The sequence below is a fragment of the Apium graveolens genome, chromosome 3, assembly GCF_009905375.1.
Source record: "Apium graveolens cultivar Ventura chromosome 3, ASM990537v1, whole genome shotgun sequence".
Taxonomy (NCBI): domain Eukaryota; kingdom Viridiplantae; phylum Streptophyta; class Magnoliopsida; order Apiales; family Apiaceae; genus Apium; species Apium graveolens.
The window spans coordinates 62,851,494-62,875,908 of NC_133649.1; the positions used below are offsets into that span (position 1 = coordinate 62,851,494).

General features: G+C 37.3%; 1 non-coding gene across 1 annotated transcript; it reads left to right on the top strand.

Annotated features, from left to right (window-relative positions):
• Positions 1-23,012: 23,012 nt before the first annotated feature.
• On the top strand, positions 23,013-23,119 carry LOC141715643 (small nucleolar RNA R71). Its single transcript, XR_012572398.1, has one exon. It is a non-coding gene; the product is annotated as a small nucleolar RNA R71 (small nucleolar RNA).
• Positions 23,120-24,415: the final 1,296 nt, after the last annotated feature.

Consider the following 24,415-nt stretch of genomic DNA (forward strand, 5'->3'; position numbering starts at 1 on the left):
GAAAGAAGATATTGCTCTGGTTGCTGCTAATCACACACATCACTCTGATGTGTGGATTCTTGACTCTGGAGCGTCTTACCATATATGTCTGTGCAGGGAATGGTTCACAACCTACGAGCAAGTAGACGGTGGAAAAATTTATATGCCTAACCGAGTTATTTGTGAGACGGTTGGATAGGCTCGATTAAACTTCGGACACATGATGGTAATTTCTACATATTGAATGATGTTAGGAATGTTCCACTTATGATGAAAAATCTGATATCTCTGAGTATGTTAGACATCAAGGGTTTCATTTTTAAAGGTGAAGGTGGAGTTCTACATGTATGTAAGGGTTCTGATGTAATTCTGATTATTAAACATGGCACCTTATATCTTCTTCAAGGTTCTACGTTAACAGGTGTTGTTGTTGCGTCCTCTGAGATTGAAAAGGAATACATGACCAGGTTGTGGCACATGAGGCTCGATCAAATGAGTGAAATGGGGATGCAAATTCTGTCAAAAGCTGATCTTCTTTGTGGTCATAATGTCACAGGTCTTGATTTTTGTGAATATTGTGTTTTTTGAAAGCTACATTGCAGCAAGTTTCCTAAAGAAACACATAGAATAAAAGGCACACTTGATTACATCCATTCTAATTGTTGGGGTCCTTCCCGGGTGGAGTCTTTAGGGGGTCACAAATATTTTGTATCAAAGATTGATGATTTCTCAAGGATGACTTGGGTGTTCATCATAAAGAATAAAAATGAAGCCTTTAAGAATTTCAAGCAGTGGAAGGCACTAGTGGAGAATAAAATAGGGAAGAAGATTAAAAGGTTTCAAACTTATAATGGCCTGGAATTTTGCTCGTTTGTGTTTAATGAATTCTGCAAGAATGAGGGGATTTCTAGGCATTATACAGTCAGGGATACACCACAACAAAATGGTGTAGCAAAACATATGAATCAGACATTCTAGAGAGAGCTAGGTGCATGCTCTCTAATGCTGGACTAACTAGAAGATTTTGGGCATAAATGGTTAGTACAACGTGTAATAAATAATGGACCTCATTTAAAAAGTGGTGGTGTTGAGAAAGATGAGGATTAGGGAGTCGCTCAAGATAAGAGTGAACCACAACAGAAAGTTCAACAACCACAGTCAGAATTAGAATCATCAGTTTTATCATTACCAGTAGTGAATAAGCACGGTTTGGCCCTTGATCGATCGAGGAGAGCTAATTATGGGGTGCCTCCAAAGAAATATGATTTTGTAGATAGCTACAGGCTGCTAAAGAGGTGGAGCCTAACTTTGATGAGTCATCCACTTAAAAATAAGCAGTTACATGTACTAAGTCTGTTAAGGAGAAGGGGTACATGTCTCGAGTTTCCTATGCTTACGGAGTAGGAAGCTTGATGTATGCAATGGTTTGCACTAGACCCGATTTTGCATAATTTGTCAGTGTTGTTAGTAGGTTTATGGGTGATCCAGGCAAGGGGCAATGCCAAGCTGTGAAGTTGGGTCTTTTCCGTACTTAAAAGGTACATATGATGTTGGTCTCATTTATGAAGGTGATACAAAGTGTTTGGTGACAGGGTTTTCAGACTCTGATTATGCCGGAGATGTTGACAGTAGAAGATCTATTATTGGTTATGCTTTCACTCTGGGTGGTTCAATTATCAGTTGGAAAGCTACTCTGCTACCAACGGTGACTTTGTCTACTACAGAATTAGAGTACATGACACTGACAGAAGTCGCAAAAGTAGGAATTTGGTTGAAAAGTATGCTCGGTGATTTGGGTCTACATCGTGATCAGGCTATAGTGTATTGTGGCAGTCTCAATGCAATATATTTAGCAAAGGATCAGGTCCATCATGTGCGGATTAAGAGCATAGATTGTTAGATATATTTGAGATGTCATTTCTAATATGTTTCATGTTTAGTTTTCAGATCTTAACAAACAGGAAATATCAGGACTTACTGGAAGTCAGAACTTCATATCAGGACTTAAGGTCATATCAGGACTTAAGTATGAGAGGACTTAAAGTTAAGGAAGGAAGCTGATTAACAGTAGAAGATCGTGACTAAAATAAAAGAAGATATGCATGGAAAGAATTAAAAGACTGGAAGACTTGTATAAGATATCTGATTGATATATTTTAGGAGATAGAATTATATTCCATATCAATCAGAAGTTATCTTGTAACTGTGTAGTATATAAACACAGACATAGGTTTACACTAGATGTGTTATCACTATCGAGATATATTATTCATTGTAACCTAGAAGCTCTTAGTGATATTTGTTCATCACTGAGAGAGAACAGTTCCATTGTAACAGAATTTATTATATTGAATATATCTGTTTACTGTTACTTGTGTTCAAGATCGATTTGATTGTAATAACACTGTATTCAACCCCCTTCTACAGTGTTGTGTGACCTAACAATGGGTATCAGAGCCTATCTGTTAACGCACATACAGTTAAGATCCAAACAATTATGTCTGAAGAAGCAGAAACTCCAACCAAGCCCACCAAAACTGAAGAAAATAAAAACACTCAAATCCACAATCGATATGAGACTATTAGGGTTCCCATACTGAGACCTTTTGAGTATCCCATATGGAAAGTTAAGATGGCTATGTTTCTGGAAGCTACAGATCCAGAATACCTTGATAGGATTAATGAAGGACCATATAATCCAATCAAGCTCTCTGTTACAGTTGCAGATCAACCATCAAAGTCCATACCAAAGGAGAAATGTGATTACACAGCTGAAGACATCTCATCTATTGCCAAGGATGCAAGGGTAAGGCATTTGCTGTATAGTGCCATTGATAATGTCATGTCAAACAGGGTAATTAATTGCAAAACTGCAAAGAAGATATGGGATGCCTTGGAGACAAGATGCCAGGGAACTGATGCAATCAAAAAGAACAGGAGGACTATACTCACTCAAGAGTATGAGCACTTTGACTCAAAAGATGGTGAGTCATTAACTGAATTATATGACAGATTTGTCAAACTCTTGAATGATCTGTCACTGGTGGACAAGGAGTATAATCTTGAAGATTCAAATCTGAAATTCCTTTTAGCTCTTCCTGAAAATTGGGATTTGAAGTCTACTACCATAAGAGACAACTATGCTCTTGATGAAACTACTCTTGATGAAATTTATGGTATGCTCAAGACTTATAAACTTGAGATGGATCAAAGGAGCAAGAGACATGTGAGAAAGTCAAGGATAGTTGCTCTTAAGGCTAAGGAGGAATCTCCTAAAGTTGCCGTCTCAAAGAAGGGTAAACAAAAGGCTCTCATCATAAAGTCTGATTCAGAGTCATCACATTCTGATAATGATGATTCAGAAACTGAAAGCTTACCAGAAATGGATGCTGATGCAGAGATGATGAAATTGTGTGCCCTTATGGTGAAGGGTATCACAAAGATAGCCTACAGGAAATTCTGAAAGGGAAAGAAGTTTTCCAGGAAAGGTGTAAGTGCTGATAAGAAAGGGTTCAGAAAGTCTGAAGGCAAAAGTGCAAAGTCTAACAGAGGAGACAACTCAAATATTAAATGCTACAATTGTGGTGAAAGAGGCCACATATCTCCTGACTGCAAGAAAGGAAAAAGTGATAAAGGCAGGGCACCTGTCACAAAGAAGAAAAGCTGGACAGATTCTTCAGATTCTGAAGATGAGGTGAATTATGCCTTGATGGCAAATGCTGATGGCAGCCCTGAAACTGCTGAATTGAAGGTACCTCAAACAACTTATGCTTTTCATACTGATGATATTACTGAGTTGAGATTATATCTTAAAACCATGTTTATTAGTTACATAGATCAAACTTTAACATGTGAAAGATTAACTTCTGAAAATCTTGCTTATAAGAAAAGGAATGACTATTTAGAAAAAGAGTTAGTTATGTTCCACCAAACTCAGAAAGAAAGAGATGATGCTTTTTATGTTAGAGATGAAGTGCTAAAAATGAATGAATCTCTAAAAACTAAGTTAGAAAAAGAAAGAGAGATTATCAGGACTTGGACTAACTCTGGCAGAACAACTCAGAATTTGTTAAGTAGTGGAAACTGGAAAGAGGGTTTAGGTTATGGAGATGATAAAAGTGAAAAGGGAACTGAACAAATTGAGCCAAGTGTTGTTAAACAGACTACTAAGCCAAAGGTGAATTCTGTTAAGTTTGTAGCTAAAACTGAAAAATATGATTCTGAAAAGATGAAAGAGTCTATAACAGAAGTTAAGGAAAAGTCAACATCTGATAAATTAGAATAGAATAAACCAGCTGAAGTTAACATAGGCTTAATGACTAAGAAGCAGCTTAAACATAAGCTGAAAGAAATCAGTAATGTCAACAAGGTAAAGGCAGCTAGGAAAAATAGGAATGATAAGGAAGGTGTGAATAAAAGTAATAATTATATGCCTGTTCCTAATGCTCCTAGAAAGAAATGTTATAACTGTGGAAACTCTAACCATCTTGCTTCTTTTTGCAGGAAGAATAAGAATATAAACTCTTAACCTCCTAAGTCAGGAATTAAGAGTCAGTCTGTTAGGTTTAAGCCATAAAATCCTTGTTTTCATTGTGGTAGTTTATGACATTCCATTTATACTTGTAAGGAATATCATAGTTTGTACTATGATTATTATCAAATAAAACCTTCTTTGAAGAAAGTTACTTTAATTCCTTCTAGTGTAAAGTCTGATACAAAGTCTGATATAAGTACTGATAAACAGCATATTTGCATAAACTCTGATATTAAATCCGCTGCAAATGCTAACAAACTTAAAAAGGCCAAAGGATCCAAGCAAGTCTGGTTCCTTAAAACTAACCATTAGTGGTCTTTGTGATTGCAGGGCAACAGGAAAGATATCTTAGTGCTGGACAGTGGATGTTCAGGACGTATGACTGGAAATAAAGCCCTGCTATCAGACTTTGAGGAGAAAGCTGGCCCAGGAGTTTCTTATGAAGATGGCAACATGGGAAAAACTCTGTGATATGGCAATATCAATCTTGGGAATGTCATCATTGAAACAGTAGCTCTTGTCTCAGGACTTAAACACAATATGCTGAGTGTAAGTCAAATCTTTGACAGAGGTTATCATGTGGATTTCTTTGAAGAACACTGTGAAGTTGTAAGCAATTCTACAGGTAAAGTGGTTCTAAAAGGTTACAGGCATGGTAACATTTATGAAGCCAGACTTTCAACAAGTACTGATGGTTCTGCAATCTGTCTCTTGAGTAGAGCATCAATTGAAGAAAGATGGAATTGGCATAAAAGACTCTCTCATTTAAATTTCAACAACATAAATGAGCTTGTAAAGAAAGATCTTGTGAGAGGATTGCCAAAATCAGTATTTGCTCCTGATGGCCTTTGTGATTCATGTCAAAAGGCAAAACAAAGAAAATTTTCATTCAAGAGCAAAACTGAAACCTCAATTCTTGAGCCTTATCACCTACTGCATGTTGATCTATTTGGTCCAGTCAATGTCATGTCTATTGCAAAGAAGAAATATGCTATGGTTATAGTGGATGAGTTCACAAGATACACTTGGGTGTATTTCTTGCACAAGAAGAATGAAACTGCATCTACTCTAACTGATCATGTCAGACAGCTGAATAAGTTGGTCAAAGATTCTGTTAAAATTATAAGAAGTTATAATGGCACAGAGTTCAAGAATTCAATCATGGAAGAGTTCTACAAAGATCATGGAATCAAACAGGAATTTTCTGCACCTGGAACTCCACAGCAAAATGGAGTTGTAGAAAGAAAGATCAGGACTCTCATTGAAGCTGCACGAACTATGCTTGATGAAGGAAGGTTACCAACCTACTTTTGGGTTGAAACTATGCAGACTGCTTGTTTTACACAGAATGCTACACTCATATACAAGCATGGAAGAACACCATATGAGATGGTGAAGAAAAAGACGCCAAATCTGAAATACTTTCATGTATTTGGATGTAAGTGTTTTGTTCTTAAGACTCATCCTGAACAGCTGTCAAAATTTGATCTAAAAGCTGATGAAAGAATTTTTGATGGATATCCACTTTCTATAAAAGCCTTCAGAGTCTACAATTTAAGAACAAGGGTTGTCATGAAATCTATCAATGTATCTTTTAATGATAAGAAGCTTACTTGACTTGAAGATTTCAATGATAACGATCAGCTGAGATTTGAAAATGAAAACTTAAATTCTAATTCTGTAAATTCTGATGACTTATACTCTGATCCTGTAAGTTCTGATATCATTGCTATGGTAACAACTCCAAAGGAAAATGGACCTGTCCAGGGGGAGCAAGCTGACGATCCTACCACAACTCAAGATTCTCAAGAAGCATCAGAACCTGTAACTGGCTATTCAAGTTCTGATGAGCCAAATTCTGATAATTCTGGAAACTCTAATTCTTCAAATACTGAAGGATCTAACTCAAATTATGAAGTCTCAAAGAGCATAACTACAGGGGGGCATCAGAAAATGCTGATGGAGATAACATGGATCATGGGGGAGGATCCAGTTCTAGAAATCAACTTCCATCTGCAAAGAAGTGGACCAAATTATATACACCTGACTTAATTATTGGAGATCCTGAAGCAGGTGTCAGAACTAGAACTGCAACATCAAATGAATGTCTCTATCATTCTTTTCTATCTCAGACTGAACCAAAGAAAGTGGAAGAAGCTCTTCAAGATGCTGATTGGGTGCAAGCAATGCAGGAAGAGTTAAATGAATTCGAAAGAAACAAAGTATGGACCTTAGTGCCAAGACCAAAGAACAGATCAGTTGTTGGCACAAAATGGGTGTTCAGAAACAAAACTGACAGTGATGGCATAATTACAAGAAACAAAGCAAGGCTGGTTGCTAAGGGTTACTCTCAACAGGAGGGTATTGATTATGATGAAACATTTGCACCAGTAGCTAGATTAGAAGCCATAAGAATCTTTTTGGCTTATGTTGCTCACAAAAAGTTTAAAGTCTTTCAAATGGATGTAAAAAATGATTTTCTCAATGGAGAATTGGTAGAAGAGGTGTATGTTGAACAACCTCCAGGCTTTGTAGATTCAAAATTTCCAAATCATGTCTACAGGCTTGACAAAGCACTTTATGGCCTTAAGCAAGCTCCAAGAGCATGGTATGAGACTTTAGCTCAATTCCTTCTGGAAACTGGATTTCACAGAGGTACAATTGATAAAACACTGTTCTACCTCAACCATGGAAATGACTTACTTTTGGTACAGATATATGTTGATGATATCATATTTGGTTCTACAAATGCCAAATTCTGTGAGAGGTTTGCAAAGCTAATGCAGTCAAGATATCAAATGAGTATGATGGGAGAACTTAGTTATTTTCTGGGCCTTCAAGTCAAGCAAAATGAAGAAGGTACTTTTATCTGTCAATCCAAGTACACCAGAAATTTACTCAAGAAGTTTAGAATGCAAGACAGTTCAATAACATCCACTCCCATGGCCACTGCAACCAAGTTAGATAAAGATACTGGCTCATCAGTAGATATTACTAACTACAGAGGTATGATTGGTTTTTTACTCTATTTAACTGCAAGTAGACCTGATATCATGTATGCTACCTGTCTTTGTGCAAGATTTCAGGTTGATCCAGGAGAACCTCACTTAATAGCTGTGAAAAGAATTTTGAAGTACCTTAAGGGTACAGCTGATCTAGGATTGTGGTATCCTAGAAAATCAGATTTTAAGCTAATAGGCTACTCAGGTGTAGATTTTGCAGGATGCAAAATAGACAGGAAAAGCACTAGTGGAAGCTGCCAATTTCTTGGAGGTAGATTAGTTTCTTGGTTTAGCAAGAAACATAAATCAATTTTCACATCAACTGTAGAAGCAGAATATATTGCTGCAGGAAGCTGTTGTGCACAGATTCTTTGGATGAAGAATCAGTTACTGGATTATGGGTTAGAATTTTCTAAAATACCTATTTACTATGATAATCAAAGTGCTATTGTTATGACAGGTAATCCAGTTCAACAATCAATGACAAAGCACATCAGCATTAGGTATCATTTCATAAGGGAACATGTGATGGAAGGTACAGTGAAATTACATTTTGTTCCAACAGATCAACAACTAGCAGATATCTTCACAAAACCACTATGTGAAGCTACCTTTACAAGACTGGTAAATGAACTTGGAGTGGTTTTAGGTTCTGTCTCTAAATCTGCTTAGTTTTTGTTCTCATGCATCAGACTTTATGATCAGTGTTTACAGATTGTTTTATTTTCATATAATCCATGCTTTAATTGAAATACATTAAAAGCTGATTGGTATCTGATGTGGATCTTTATACTCTGATAGTGATTTGAATGTTATGTGACTATTCAATCCAATAAGGATATATGTGCTAGATGCTGACATAGTAGTCTTTAACACACTAGAAATCCCATGTTTGAATTAGTTGTTTATGTGGAAACTCATTAACACAAGCAAATTTTGATTTTGAGCTTAGTCAAGTTTACTTTGTGTATCTTATTACTAAGTCACAAACTAGATTCTTGCTTCTTATCTGTCAAATTCTGATGTCAGTAAATCTTAAGGATGAACCTAAATGCTGAAAAGCCTCACTTATCTGAAGAAAAGAAAAGAAAAGAATAATAAAAGTCAGGTACTCCTTTGAGATCTAGAGAAAATAATGTGGAAGGGAAGACCCAAGTGCATTGTTGGTATTAAGTAATATGCATTAGAAAATCATATAAATTTTCTTGGTGACTTTTCACATTCTCTGATTACTGGAGAAATACTCTGATAATAGCATAAATTCTGATAAGCAGTTGTGACTCACTTACACTGAGAAGCCACTGTAAAAAGGAATTTCAAAAGATGCATAAAATGAGCACAAACAGTTGAGGTGGACTCTAGCATAAATTTGTTCTATAGTAGACTTCATGATTGATGACAAATTTTAAGCACCTTTCTTAGTTATGCCTTATTTCTAAGATGTACTGAAGTTTATCAGACTTTAATCTTTATCTGATATTTTGCTAATGCACACAATATCACTCCATATGAATGATGAAAATTACTGTGGTGATTAAGTTGTTTTTGACAAACAGTTAAGTGTCATTTGCATAAATTCTGAGGACAAGTTCTGATGAAAGTTCTGATGATTAAACTCTGAAGATTCAAGTCAGTATTTTATGAAGAATCACAGAAAAAGATATTCATTTTTTTGAGTTGGTAAGCCATATTCTAATGACTGTTAAAATTTGATATAAGTTAAAGTTCTGATATTAAATCCTGATGGAATCCTTGATGTTTACGTGGCATTATTCTTTACTTGATTTATTTATGGTAAAAACTGAAACGGTCATAGTTAATCATAAAATAATTAGGTGAGATGAAAAGAGTCATAATCATTTGGGTTAGTGGTAAATGTGCCTGTCCTGAAAAACTGCATGTGCACGGTAATTATTGCTTATTTCCTGTGCCCATTAACTCTTTCCTTAACTTTTTACTGACTGTTCACAAGTTGCCAGGTGTAAATTGTCTGCCATGCTTCAAAAATATAACTGTTGAGTGGAGAGAGTATATATATGGGAGTTACAAGATTTTCTAATCTTTTACTTACTTTTCTATTCTTAATCTCTCTTATTCTTTCCCTCTCTAATATTCTCTGAAGCATTTTCTTACAGGACTTTTATCAAACACCTTGCAAACACTCTCTTTCTCACTTAATCTTTTACAGAGATGGCACCAAAAGACTTGATTTTCAATGGAGCTAAGTTTGTTCCTAACAACTACTCGTCTATTCTTAGTAAGAATGAAGCTCTATCGAAACTTCACTTTATTCAGGACTTTCTTGCTAATTCTGATATTGGGTATGCTTTGACCCAACCTGAAGCAATCTCTGGAACTCAAGTGCTGGAGTTTTGGAGAAGTGGCGTATATAATGATGGTGGTGCTCATGGGTCCCCAAGTATCATCTTTACAACAGGGGAGGATGAGCATGTCGTGACGTTGGATACAGTTTGCCAAGCACTGCAATTACCTGAGAATTGCATTTATTCAACTGTTGAGGAACCAGTTCTTTAACAGATGATGGCCAGTCTGGGGTATGAAAAGACATTGGCAAAGCTGGATCAATTGAAGAGACCTTATATAAGGAGAGAATAGAGTTTCTTCTTTGACTGCATCACAAAGGCTTTTGCAAACAAATGTTCAAATTTTGATGCAATCCCAATTCTCAGTCAACAAATCGGGTATGCTCTCATTAATCAAACTGATTTTGATTATGCAAGTGCTATTTTAGGACTTTATTGAGGATATGATGACAGAATATAGGAATACAATTTACTTTGCTAGATTCTGTCAACTTATTTATAGTTTTTGTTGTACTGATAATGTGGTGCCCTCCAAACCCGGGTCAGAAGTTTGGGGTCCACACACACACCTTAATTATAACCTGCTTATAACAATAATAAAGATAATAATAATATATGTAGTGACCCTACTTACCAACCACCACGGACCGCAACAGGTTAAAGTATGCACACAAGCCAAACACACTAATATATTACAAACCGTTCAAATCCCAACTATTTCAAACTCAAACTGAGTATTAAACATTATTACAAACTTTTACAAACTTAAATTATCCCAAAGGAAGCCTACTTGCTCAGCTTTCTCAACCTGAACCCCTAGCTCTCGCGCTGGACTGGGGATCCTCGCTACCAACTGGTTCCTTTTTAACTGGAAAGAATATAAACAACATCGCACAAATGAGCTAACTAGCTCAGCAAGTCACAATGACAAAACTGAGAATAATGATCATCAGGTGAATATGATTATGATATCAAGTGAATAATGGATTATGATTTAGAATTGGATATTATACTTTTAATTTAAAAACCAAGGTTAGGCTGCTGATCAGTCACGCACTAACCCCGAGCAAGGCACACAGCATTGCTCTAACTACTGGATCCAAGGCACACATTGGCCTAACTTGACCATTATATGGTCTGACCACGAATCTGATCCATAATTTTATAAAAACAATCCAATTCTAACATTATAACAGAATATGCAATAATAAACAATAACCGAAATCATTAATAACAATAAATGTTTAACAATGAAAGGGTTTCAATCCTTGTAAGGATCAATAAGGCAATTTAAAAGCTTGGATGCTGGGTAATGAAAGAATTGGATAACAAAGGAATCAATATTTCAGGGTTTCAAAGATTTGGGCTTTCAATACATAGGATACAATGATTGAATGTACAAGTAATTCAGTTCAGTGTTTGGGATTTTGTTTGCATGTATTTGTGGAGTAGTATCGTATACTTGAGGTTCGTGTTTGGGTATACAACAATCAATGGTCTAGAAAGAATAAGGTTCATGGCTCAAGAACAATAACTGGAATCATAGTTTAGGTTTCAGTGCTTCAAAGCACTTGCAATATCAACAAGACTATCACGTATTACAATATTTCGAGAAAGTTCGGAATACTTGCCTGATATTAGCTTACTACACTGCACTCGCTTCCAATCACAAGCGTCTTACTCCTCAACTACCTGTTTCCCTTTCCTACGTCTTGCCTCTTCTGCTCATATATCATAAGCATCTATCAATAATTTACTCATGGAATTCTATTCAACACATACTTCTATCTACCCTTCGTTTTACCCAAATCCGATTAACGGATTGAAAGTTATGCAATAATCAAGTAAACACAGAATATATAGACCGATAGTCAATTAACAAGTCACATATAGCATATAATATATCACGTAATCAATGATATATCATTTATAAAAAAGTCTCGGATCATAAATAGGCTTTCTGGTATTTAAAATGATTTTTAAAACACTTTTCGGAATTAAAACGGGTCGTTGGATCAATTTTGGGTTAATAAACAGGGTTCGGTTGGCCAATTCTGGCTCCGAAATAATTTTAGAATAATTATCGAGCCTTGGAAATAATTTAGAATAATATTTTAAAGCTCAAAACTATTTTTCAGAATTTTTAAATCATTTTTAAATAATTAAATCTAATTAAATGATTAATTAAAATCAATTAATAATTAATTAAATCAATTAATCAATTAATTTTCGAATTAATTGACCAATTAATCAATTAGAAATTAACTGAAATTAATTAACTAATTAATTTAGATTTATTTGTGAATTAAAAATAATTTTCGGAATTTAAATAATAATTTTTAGAATTTTCAGAAATTAAAAATGAATTTTTATAATAAAAATAAATAGGAAATATGATTTTTAAACATTTTTAAAACAGGAATCCAATTTTCGCAAAGTCTGGAAACTACAGGGACCAAACTGCATCGTCTACAAAACTACAGGGACCAAACTGTAATTTTGCAGTCCAGTCGCCGGAAAAAGTCGGGGATGGCCGGAGAACACGTTCCCGTCGTCCTCACCCCACCAACACCTCCAGATCACATCTACAGATTACCAGGAACACAACCATGCAATCAAAACAACCTAACAATCCCTGAGTTGGCCGGAATTTGGCCGTGAAATTTTCCAGTTTCCGGCGAACATCGGAAAACTTCAAAACACAACTCCCTTCTCTACAGACCTCGTTGGTTCATGAAACTTATACGACTAGATTGCAAATTTCACAGAGAACACAACCCACTATAACACAACATCAATCTATCACAGAATAAGAAACCCCCAAATTTCAATTAAGAACATTCATACGGGTTATAAACCCTAATTTTAAAATTCGAAAATCAAACTCAAATTTGAACATGTTATTGAACTCCAAATCAGACGTATGACATATGAAAATGATCAGGAAAACAAGCTCTACAACATGCAATCATCAAATCATACAAACAATCATCCGAACAAAAATTCATATTTTTAATAAAATAAATTCAAAAATAAATAAATTTTTAGAAAAATAACCTTGATTTCTGCAGGTGTATGGATTACAGAATCTGGTAGAGCTCTTCAAGACCTTCAGATTGGTTACTCGAGCTTTCCAAACCGAATTCAATAACACCTCCAAATGCTTGTTTGATTCTTAGAACAGTTTTAGGAAATTAGGGTTTTTCTCTGAAAATTATATAATTATCTGTCTGCAAATGATTTTGATACGAAATAAATTACGGTAAAAGGCTATTTATAATTACAGAAAATTAGTATCCCGTTGGATCATTCCGGATATAAAACGGTACGTTTATTTGTAAAAACTGATCCAAACGGTATCGGTTTTCGGGATAATTATCCAAATCAGTACAATTTGTACTGCGGTCTTGGTCTCAGCGCCTGGTTACACGTATTACGAAGTGATAATTGTGATAGTTTAATAAAAAGCTCCCGTTTATCGAAAATACGGGTTTTATTGATTTACCGAAACGAATATTGTATCGAAAATGTTGCGCCGGGACCCGCGCAGGACAAACCGTACGCCAGATCGAAAAAGTCGAAACATGGAAAATGCTCGGAATATTACAATTAGGTTAGGAAGGAGTTCTCGAAAGAGTTTCGGTTCCAAAAACGTAACAACGGTTGACGTCGGTTGGTTCCCGTTTTTATAAAATAGATTTTAATTACCCGGAAAAAGATTTTAGAAATTTCAGATGATTCTTATAAATTCATAAACCAACATAAAAATAATTAGGAAGATATGACAATTATCGATATTTTATTTTGGACATATAAAAATTAAAATACTCAATTAATATTATTTTTGAATATTCAAGTACGGATAACACTTAACAATTAACTCACAGAATAGATACTGAGCACGCATAATAATTATTTAATATCAAAAATGTAATAACCCCAATATTTGGAATTTTTGAAACCCTTATGAATAGTGATTTTGCAGACTATGCTAAATAAGAAACTCTTCATGTCACACTATGTAGGGGTTCTGTTATGGATATTCTGAGATTTTATTAGTACTCTATATGGTATATAAGTGTATGTAAAGATCGTCAGAATCCAATTTCCGAACACTTTGATTTTTCCCGGAAATCCACTAGATATGGAAAGAATTGAGTATAAGGTAACAGGATAAAAAGGATTTAAATTAAAGGATTATAAGAGAGGATCATAAACGGAATATAATATATTGAGAAAGGTTAAGGGAACCTAAGTAATAAGATTCCGGGTATGATCCCTCAAACGATAAACAAAAACGAAAGTTAAGCGAACCGTATAACACATCAGCGGTCATTAGGCAAACAATTAGGAAGTTAATCAAAGGGATTAGAGAGGATGATGTTACCCAACCAATGAGAAGAGGACAAAGAGGGAAAGATGACATCATAGCATGACATAAACATGACATGGGAAGGAAGGAGATGTGGTTGAATTAGAACCACACAAAGTTCAAGGCTAAAAAGGTAATTAACTAAAACAAAAACAAAACCAAATCAACCAAGCCAAACAAATCATTTTCATCAAAACACAAAATCATTTCTCTCATTCAACCAAGAACTTGCTCTCGGCTTTTCCACTTTTTAAAGAAAGGAATTTTCAAAATTCAAGTTCAAGGCTTCCTAAATTGGTAAGATAATTCCCTAGTCATCCTTATGCATAGTTATGGCTATATTATGAGTTTAAGCATCCCATTCATTCTCTATCTTCTCCAATAAATCAATGAAGAAGACAATGAATAGTGATTTCAAGGTTTTAACTTTATTTTTCTTGATTTTCCTTTAAGATCCAAGCATCCCTAAGACTTCTCAAGGCTTCTTAAGGCTTCCTAGCTACTCACACCACTTCAAGGAAGGTATATCATCTCCAAACCCTAGCTTTAATTTGTATATTAGGTTGATTATGGTTGTGAGGATAAAGAGTAGCTTGAAACTTGTTTGTTTAAGAGTTTGGGTTGGAATGGTGGTGATTGATTTGTTGAAATCTTATGATTTGGTTAAAGAGTGTAGTATAGTTTAAATTCAAGTTTTTGGATTAAGTAGATTGATTATAATGAGTTGATTTGGGGCTGTTGTAATGTAGTTTAGATGGAAGTTTGGATTGGGTTGTGAATTGGAGTTGAATTGTGGTTGTTTGAATTGGTTTAAATTTGGGAAATCGCGTAAACATAGCCGTCGTAATGTCCGATTTACTTTAGGATGTTTTTGTTCTTAACATAAGGACCCAAGAACTCACTGCTAGGTTTGACCATTGTTAGGGCAAAATCACGCACTAATATTCACGCAAGTATACGCGTTCGCAAGTAATATAGAATACTTTCTAGTTCGTTCCCTCAGAGACTCAGACTAAGTTATTGTCTAATTTAACTCACTCACCAATATATGATTACTTCTCAATGTTAAGATAACACTTACAATTGTTGATTAAATATTAACTATAATTAACTACTTAATTAACCACTTAACTAACACTTCAATTTATCAATAATAAAACACTCATGAGATCACAACTTCATTATTACTTCCTTCTATAGCCATTGTTATTACCTTTAGCATGTAACAGTGATGATATTAATCGAATAACACAAAACTGATAAAAGCCAACTTTCATTGTACTAATACCATTCTACCAAACATCCACAATTAAGATAAAAGTTGAATAGTCATCAATTATGTTGAGTTCCTATATGTCTACAGAAATTGACAACACAACGATTTAAGCACAAGTTATTCCTTTTGATTACATAAGACAAATAAAACTGTTAGAGTTACCCACTAATCATGCACAATGTACATGAACCTATGCTAGCATGGCAAGTTCTAAATCTCAAGATCCACCGTCGCTTCACAAGAGATTAACACCCTATCTTATATGTTCGCGACGCACATAAGACGAATACGCACAACCAATACTAGATATCATACAATCATCACACACTAAAGTATTAAACAATTAACTAAAGAATTTCATAATAAATCCGTTGCAACCCCATGATCACGATTAGCCCATAATAGAACTTATCGCCATCATGGGTTCATATAAAATCATGATAACAAACACAAGAAAATAATAACTAAACTAATTATATTAAAACAGAGTACGTCACAAGAGTAAATAAGTCAAAGCAAGAAAACTAGCATCGAACGTTACAACGAAACAAGAATCACAAGAATATATGCTTCCTCTTCGTTGCTGTGTGCTAAATCGGTCTTCTTCCTTATCTCCTTCGCTTCTTGCAAAACACAATCTAAAACATAATCTCCTCTTAATACTCTGTGAAAAACGTCTCAAATCTACTTATATAATAGTCCCATAAAACTCAGATTACATAGAAGTTGGAAGCCAAACAGAAGTAGAATTCTAAAATAATATATCTTTTTCCCTGACCCTGCGCGGCCGCTCAGCATTTCTGCGCGGGCGCGCAAGGCTGCTGCGCGACCGCTCAGCATTGCTGCGCGGGCGCGCAGGACCCTTCTGGAAAAATTCCATGTTTGCTCTGTTTCTTCGCCGTAATCTGCCCGTTCTTTTCCTCTCGCAATGGTGAACACATGCCAAGGCTTATTCTTGATGATTCCTCCTCCGAAATGCAACTAATACCCTGAAATGCATAAACACTAGAAAAACGCATCAAATACACAAAATACTTGATTTCAAGACACCAATTTAAGCCATTTTAAGACGTTCTAAGTGGTATAAAATGCCACTTATCACACCCCCAAACTTAAATCGATGCTTGTCCTCAAGCGTCACAGACTCAAAACAACTAAAAATATGCATGAATGCAATCTATATGAAAATGCAACGATCCCCCTTACTACAATTAACCAACCAAATTGTCACGTCTCAACGAATGCAGTTAGACACTAAAGATCAATAAACTCATGCAAACGGACATACAGCCAGAAAGGTGGTGTGTGCAAATGCTTAACAGATATGCTTTGGAACTAGACCAATTACTATGACTAGACTATCCTCAAGGCAATCCTACGATTATACAAAGAATAAAAATTCTAGGCACAAAGTGATATACAACACTACAAGAACTCTGGAGCTTACTACGGAATCGTGCTTTTTATTTACAACTCAAATGCTTATTTGACCGTGCAATGAGTGAGGTCCACAAAAGACTTATACAATGGTATCCATGTAACGAGCGTTAGGTTAGCGGATCCCAGACTCTAAAAGCCTTAGGTCACTAGGCACAAAGTCCCCTAAGAACTTAATAACTCGAATACCAAAGAGCCCACTCTTGATCAATTATGCAATTTTTTTTTTTTTAATAACTCTGAGCAAGTGCGTTTCGCTCCATCTTGCTCAACCCTAGACTACTCGCATAACATGCGAGCCGGCTACTAGCCATTTGACGCCTAGCCACAACTAGCAACAAATTCCATTTTTACTCCATTTTTTTTTCTTTTTCATGCCTTTACCACTAAGAACCTATTATCACATTCTAAGCATAATAAATAGATTATCCTCGAAAATAATCAGATCATAACAACAATCTAGTCCTTAAGCATTCTCTAAGACTTAGTGACAATACAAGTGCTTCTAGCATGCATATCAACCTACACAACTTAATATCACTTTAATGCTATCACTACACTCGCATCAATATCACAATTCAGTCGATAAATCATTGCAAAAGGGATCATGGTATATGCATGAGCTATATGATATGACAAACAAATAAAGCTATATAAAAAAAACTATATGGCAAAAATTATGCAACTATATGAACTAACTATCATGAATATGCAGCTATATGACACACACAAAATATTCCTTAACTACCACCCCCAAACTTAAAATCTTCACTGTCCCCAGTGAAGGTAGTAGAAAGGAACACAGGGTATACCTACTCGGAGTCATCATCATCATCACCCTCAGTGGGTGGAATATCAGGCGGCGGGTATGCAGAGTCCTCACCAAAAACTGGCCACTGGATATCAGCTCCAAGGCCTCGAAAAGCAGTCCCTAACGCAAGGGTGAGCTCCTGAGCAAACCTGCTCTGCGTCTCATACATGGCATCCATCCGCCGTGAATCCGTGAAATCATGGGGTAATGGGAAAAGAATTCGTGGGTTTATGGGCTGTAATGGGTTTTTATGTTTTTTTTTTTTTTTTTTTTTCTGAACTGTAAAAAATTTTCTGCAACTCGACCCCTGCGCGGCCGCTCAGCATTTCTGCGCGGGCGCGCAGAAAGCTGCGTGGCCGCTCAGCATAGCTGCGCGGGCGCGCAGAGGGTCTCTGGAATTTTTTTTTTCAGCCCCTGTTTTCTGATTTTTTTGTGTTTTTGGATAGGTTATTAACTTCTAAGGGTTCCTGTAACAACAATTCATGGGTTGCCTCCCACGCAGCGCTTCTTTTTCGTCATTAGCTTGACGTTCCGTACCTTTCTCACGTAGTCAACAAAATGGCACTAATCACCTCTCGGTTTGCCAAGTCCCCATAGTAGTGCTTCAACCGCTGACCGTTAACCTTGAATGCTTGGTCCGAATCATTCTCAAAAATTTCCACCGCTCCGTGTGGAAACACAATTTTGACAATAAAAGGTCCAGACCACCTTGATTTCAACTTCCCAGGAAAAAGTCGGAGCCGAGAGTTGAATAACAGAACTTGTTTCCCTGACACAAATAACTTAGGATGTAGCTTCCTATCGTGCCACCTCTTCACCTTTTCCTTATACATTTTGTTATTCTCGTACGCTTGAAGTCGAAATTCATCAAGTTCATTAAGCTGAAGCATTCTTTTCTTACCAGCTGCATCTAAATCCAGGTTCAATTTCTTCAATGCCCAGTAGGCCTTATGCTCAAGCTCCGCCGGTAGATGACATCCCTTACCGTACACCAACTGAAACGGTGACATCCCAAGTGGAGTTTTGTATGCTGTTCTGTAAGCCCAAATAGCTTCATCGAGCTTTAAAGACCAATCCTTCCTTGACGGACAAACAACCTTTTCTAGAATGCGCTTTATCTCTCTGTTAGACACTTCCGCTTGACCATTTGTTTGCGGATGATAGGCAGTAGCTACTCGATGATTCACATTATAACGCTGCATCATAGAAGTGAACTTACGGTTGCAAAAATGCGATCCTTCATCACTTATGATTACCCGAGGCGTTCCAAACCTTGTGAAAATTTGCTTATGAAGAAAATTTAGTACTACCTTTGCATCATTTGTCGGTAAAGCTTTAACTTCGACCCATTTTGAGACATAATCGACTGCCAGCAAGATGTACTGATTATTGCAAGATGAGATAAAAGGCCCCATGAAATCTATTCCCCATACATCAAAGACCTCGACTTCAAGCATCATATTTAATGGCATCTCATCCTTCCATGACAAATTTCCCACTCTTTGGCAACGATCACACCTTAAAACAAACTGATGAGCATCCTTGAACAAGGTAGGCCAGAAAAAACCTGCTTACAGAATACGAGCTACCGTCTTCTCACCTCCATAGTGTCCACCATAAACCGTGGAATGGCAGTCTCGTAATATCCCCTCCGTCTCACAGAACGGGATACATCTCCTGATGATCTAGTCAGCTCCCTGTCTAAACAAATATGGTTCATCCCACATATACCACTTCACCTCATGCAGAAACTTCTTCTTTTGTGCGGATGTCAAATTAGGAGGCATTATATTGCTGACAAGATAGTTTACAATATCTGCAAACCATGGTTCTTCCTCCTGAATTGCAAACAACTGCTCATCCGGAAAAGATTCATTGATTAACGTCCTATCTTGTGAAGTAGAATCGGGATTCTCCAACCTAGAGAGATGGTCAGCTACTTGATTCTCGGTACCTTTCCTATCTTTGATCTCTAACTCAAATTCCTGAAGTAAAAGCACCCAACGAATGAGTCTCGGCTTCGAATCCTTCTTAGAAACCAGATAGCGAATAGCTGCATGATCAGTGAATACTGTTACTTTCGTACCAAGCAGATAAGATCGAAATTTCTCAAAGCCAAAGACTATAGCCAAAAGCTCCTTCTCAGTAGTGGTGTAGTTCAATTGGGCCCCATTTAAAGTCTTACTCGCATAGTAGACCACATGGAAGAGATTTTTCTTGCGCTGTCCCAGAACTGCACCTACCGCATAGTCACTCGCATCACACATCATCTCAAACGGTTCTGTCCAATCTGGTGCTGTAATAACTGGTGCCGTGATCAAACTCTCCTTGAGAGTCTCGAATGCTGCCAAACATTCATCATCAAATTTGAAAGGCACATCTTTCTCAAGTAAATTGCACAACGGCTTAGATATCTTTGAAAAGTCCTTGATGAATCGCCGATAAAAACCCGCATGACCGAGAAAACTACGGATTCCTTTCACCGAATTAGGTGGGGGAAGATTTTCAATGACTCCCACCTTGGCCTTGTCCACCTCCAGACCTTTGCTAGAGACCTTATGCCCAAGGATAATGCCTTCACGCACCATAAAATGACATTTCTCCCAATTAAGCACCAAATTAGTTTCCACGCATCTTTTGAGTATGGCGCGCAGATTATTCAAACATTCATCATATGAGTGTCCAAAGACGGAGAAGTCATCCATGAATACTTCGACGTTATTTCCAATCATGTCAGAGAATATAGCCATCATACATCTCTGAAAGGTGGCCGGGGCGCCACATAACCCAAACGAAACTCTACGAAAAGCAAATGTGCCAAATGGACAAGTGAAGGTAGTCTTTTCCTGATCCTCTGGTGCAATACAAATCTGATTATACCCGGAATACCCATCCAGAAGACAAAAATACTCATGTCCCGCCAATCTGTCAAGCATTTGATCAATGAATGGGAGAGGGAAGTGATCCTTCCTTGTGGCTTTGTTCAATTTTCTATAATCCATGCATACTCTCCATCCTGTAACTGTTCGAGTAGGGATGAGCTCATTCTTTTCATTTGCGACCACAGTGATACCTCCTTTCTTAGGTACACATTGCACGGGGCTCACCCACGAGCTGTCAGAAATAGGATAAATGATGCCTGCATCTAGCCATTTCAGAATTTCTTTCTTCACCACCTCCTTCATGATCGGGTTTAGTCTTCGCTGCTGTTCCACAGTTGGCTTACTACCTTCCTCTAACAGAATTTTATGCATACAATATGAAGGACTTATCCCCTTGATGTCTGCTATGGTCCATCCTATAGCCGATTTGAATTCTCTCAAAATCCTTAAGAGCTTGTCTTCCTCACTACCTGAAAGGTCAGCTGAAATAATAACAGGCAACGTAGATGAATCACCTAAAAAAGCATACCTCAAGTGTTCAGGTAATGGTTTGAGCTCCAAGGTAGGTGCTTCCTCTATTGATGGTTTGAGCTTCCCTTCAGCATTCTTAAGGTCAGAAGTACCAAGAGATTCAAATGGTATGTCGAGCTTTCGCTTTCATGGAGAAGCGTTCAGATATTGTAATTGCTCATTGCTATCTTCATCATCGCTGTCAAAATCCCCCACTAAGGCCTTTTCCAATGCATCAGACATTAGCATGTGATCGAGTTCCGAAGTAACTGCGGAATCAATCACATCCACTTTTAAACACTCCTCATCTTCTGTAGGGAATTTCATTGCCTTGAATACGTTGAAGGTCACATCCTGATCTTGGACCCGCATAGTAAGTTCCCCTTTTTGCACATCTATCAAGGTACGACCAGTAGCCAAGAAAGGCCTCCCCAAGATTATGGGAATCTTCTTATCTTCCTCAAAATCCAGAATAACAAAATCTGCAGAAAAGAAGAGCTTATCCACCTTGATGAGCACATCCTCAACTATGCCCCTTGGGTAAGTAATGGAACGGTCCGCCAATTGTAGCGACATGTATGTGGGTTTTGGATCAGGCAGATCCAGTTTTTTAAAGATCGACAACGGCATCAGATTAATGCTTGCTCCCAAATCACAAAGGCACATGTCAAAAGTTAGATTGCCAATGGTGTAAGGAATGGTGAAGCTTCCTGGATCTTTCAGTTTTGGTGGTAACTTTTGTTGCAGAACCGCGCTGCATTCTTCCGTGAGAGCAACGGTTTCAAGGTCATCCAGTTTCACCTTCCTTGAAAGAATAGTCTTCATAAACTTCACATAACTAGGCATTTGTTCCAGAGCCTCAGCGAAAGGTATATTGATATGAAGTTTCTTGAACACCTCCAGAAACTTCCCGAACTGTCTATCCAGCTTTTGTTGCTGCAATCTCTTAGGAAAAGGTGGTGGAGGATAGAGCTGTTTCTCCCCTGTATTAGCCTCAGGCAGAGTGTGTTCAACAGTAGTCTTCCTTGGTTCCGCCGCTTTCTCCCTTTGCTTAGATTCTTCATCTCTAACTTCAGCTTCGACTTCTTTTGCCTTTTCAGCCTCAGCTACTTTTCCAGACCTTAAGGTAATAGCCTTGACTTGCTCTTTAGCTTCCTTCCTGCCTGGTACTTCCGTGTCACTGGGAAGAGTGCCAGGTTGACGATTGAGCACTGCATTGGCTAATTGACCGATTTGATTTTCCAAGGTCTTGATAGAAACCGCCTGACTCTTGCACAACAGCTTAAGTTCCTCAAAATCAGCACTAGTAGGTGCAGCTGCACTTCCCTGTTGAGGATATGATTGCCTTGTAGCATACTGCTGTGGTTGCTGGAATCCAGGTGGGTTAAACTGTTTACTCACTCCTTGCTGATATGGTGGCTGAATAGCATTCTGATTATTCCCCCAGCTGAAATTTGGATGATTTCTGTTATTAGGATGATAAGTCGCTGGCACAGGCTGCTGTTGTCGCTGATAATTATTCACGTACTGAACAGATTCGTTGACAAGAGAACACTGATCCGTAGCATGAGAACCTACACAAAGCTCACAAACCATAGCTATTTGATTAACTCCATACGTAGCCAAAGAATCAACCTTCATTGATAGCGCTTGGAGCTGGGCTGCAATAGCGGTGGCTGCATCAACTTCCAGAATACCTGCTACCTTGCCTGATGTCATCCTCTGAGTTGGGTTTTGATGCTCATTTGCAGCCATCGTCTCGATAAGATTATACGCCTCAGTATAGCTTTTAGCCCATAAGGCGCCTCCAGCTGCTGCATCGAGCATGGGCCGAGATTGGGCCCCCAAACCATTATAAAAACCAGTGATTACCATCCAATCCGGCATTCCATGATGTGGACATTTTCTCAACATTTCCTTGTAGCGTTCCCAAGCCTCGCACATAGATTCTGTAGGTTGCTGCGCAAACTGAGTAAGAGCACTCCTCATAGCAGCAGTCTTTGCCATTGGATAAAACTTCACCAGAAACTTTTGCGCAAGATCTTGCCACGTAGTGATGGACCCAGCTGGTTCAGAATGTAACCAGTCTTTAGCTTTATCCCTCAGTGAGAATGGGAAAAGCCTCAACTTAATAGCCTCATCAGTCACGCCATTATACTTAAAAGTGCTGCAGATCTCGACAAAATTCCTTATGTGCATGTTGGGGTCTTCAGTTGCCGCTCCTCCAAAAGAAACAGAATTCTGCACCATCTGAATAGTGTCCGGCTTGATTTCAAAGGTGTTAGCTTGAATAGCCGGATGAAGGATGCTTGACTGAATGTCATCAATTTTAGGCCGAGAAAAATCCATAAGAGCTGGATCAGCTTGAACAATACGATCTCCCATGTTTACTGGTTCTTTCTGCTCAGTTCCTGAATCTGAATCCTCAAAATCTAACTTCTCCGGAGTATCAAGAACTTCGTCTTTCTCCTCAGCTGTATCTAAGGTCCTCTTGCGAGCACGAGAACGAGTTTGCATAAACGCTTGCTAAAGTACCTGAAACACAACCGAAAAGAGTAATTAACTACTACGTCCTAATCACTGAGTCCTAATGACCAATGATGGTAAGTACATAAACTAAACAAATACGCCGAGTCCCCGGCAGCGGCGCCAAAAACTTGTTAGGGCGAAATCACGCACTAATATTCACGCAAGTATACGCGTTCGCAAGTAATATAGAATACTTTCTAGTTCGTTCCCTCAGAGACTCAGACTAAGTTATTGTCTAATTTAACTCACTCACCAATGTATGATTACTTCTCAATGTTAAGATAACACTTACAATTGTTGATTAAATATTAACTATAATTAACTACTTAATTAACCACTTAACTAACACTTCAATTTATCAATAATAAAACACTCATGAGATCACAACTTCATTATTACTTCCTTCTATAGCCATTGTTATTACCTTTAGCATGTAACAGTGATGATATTAATCGAATAACACGAAACTGATAAAAGCCAACTTTCATTGTACTAATACCATTCTACCAAACATCCACAATTAAGATAGAAGTTGAATAGTCATCAATTATGTTGAGTTCCTATATGTCTACAGAAATTGACAACACAACAATTTAAGCACAAGTTATTCCTTTTGATTACATAAGACAAATAAAACTGTTAGAGTTACCCACTAATCATGCACAATGTACATGAACCTATGCTAGCATGGCAAGTTCTAAATCTCAAGATCCACCGTCGCTTCACAAGAGATTAACACCCTATCTTATATGTTCGCGA